Here is a 1524-nt window from a genome sequence, read left to right as displayed (position 1 = left end):
AGATCTAAATGCCAGAATTGTGAATATATAGGCTATATATATATATATATATAAAGATCTATCTTAAAATTTGATCTGATATGTATTGTATTGGCATTCATTTTAATAATGTGTGATTTCCTCAGTATTTGCAAAAAGTACTTCACTGACATCACCAGCTCTCCACAGTTCTGACAGGATTCCAACTAGGTCAGTGGTGTATTTCTCTCTCCGGTCAGTAGAGGGGGCCCAAGAGAAGAATTACTGCCATTTAAACTGATGCCCACCCTGAATCTTTTTTTAACATAAAAATAAATGTGCCTGTAATAATTGTGACTTATTTCTCACCTTCTTCTTTCCCATTAGAAAAGTGTTTGAAAAAAAACGAAAACTATGTGGCCTATATAGGCTAAGGAACCAGTGCAGAGGCATAATACGGATGTGTAAGGGACAGCACCCCAACAGTGGTCATTACATGATCTAGAATACCTAAAAATAAACTAAATAATCGTAATAAAGGCTTATTATCTTAATAATTACAATACTTCCTTGTAACAAAATGTGTGAATATATTATAACATGCCACGGGGTTTGGAATAACAGGTTTAATCCCAGTTTCTATTCTTTCTTGCGTTCCTATAGATATCTAAATAGTGGAGATCATGCCAAACGCATTTTAAATGCACTGATAAGGCGTCTAATCGATTACCGAGTGGCACTGATAGATCCGTTTCTCTGAGTCAGCCGGTCGCTGCTGTCCGTTCTGAAGATGGAGGAAGCAGGCGAAAGGAATCACTATTGCTGCGCGTCTATCGCACTGCGTTGGATACACAGCATTTAGACTTTCCATATCAGATGAGATGGATGAGTGGCACCCCGTCCATTGATAAAGGTAAGCTGAAACGTACGTTGCGAATGTCAAGATTTTCCTTTCTTTGTTTAAAGGGTTTATGCGTCTGTGTATTCTGTGTTTTGACAGGTCCAGGACGCGTCCGGATCAGGGTGCGAATTATGGGGGAGTTTGACCCCACTTATTTAAGGGTTAAAACCCTCAAAACAGGTTAAAGAAAAAGGTGTGGGGTCTGTTTTTTTTTTTTTTTTACATGCAAGTATACGTGCGTTTCTGCAATGTTTTCAAGCATGGTTTCAGTAACCAAAAAGTTACATTACAAGTTACAAGTGCGTACCTTACAAGTCAAAGTGCGCTAAATGTATCGCTGGCGAACAGAAATTAACCCGACCGCTAATTGAGGTAACCACAGCAACAGGTGATTGCTTTCGGTCCCGTGTAAAACAAATATTTCGTACAGTGTCCGGCGACTGTAAAAGTAGCCGATTCGTCGCTAACAGTATGCGAATTGTTTAAAATACATACATACATACATACTACCAAACCTACATACAACAATAAGGGGGGAAAAGTCTGACTATTTTTCTGGGTGCAATCGTTAAGATTTCCAGTTTGAGTTTTGGCGCCTCTAGCGCACATACAGAGATAGGCCTAATAGTAAACTAAATCTTAAAAAGTTGTTTTTTCTCTCCCTA

This window comes from Sinocyclocheilus rhinocerous, unplaced genomic scaffold, assembly GCF_001515625.1.
Source record: "Sinocyclocheilus rhinocerous isolate Xijiao unplaced genomic scaffold, SAMN03320098_v1.1 scaffold226, whole genome shotgun sequence".
Classification (NCBI taxonomy): domain Eukaryota; kingdom Metazoa; phylum Chordata; class Actinopteri; order Cypriniformes; family Cyprinidae; genus Sinocyclocheilus; species Sinocyclocheilus rhinocerous.
The sequence above is the reverse complement of the archived record's forward strand: the minus strand, read 5'-3'. Positions refer to the sequence as shown.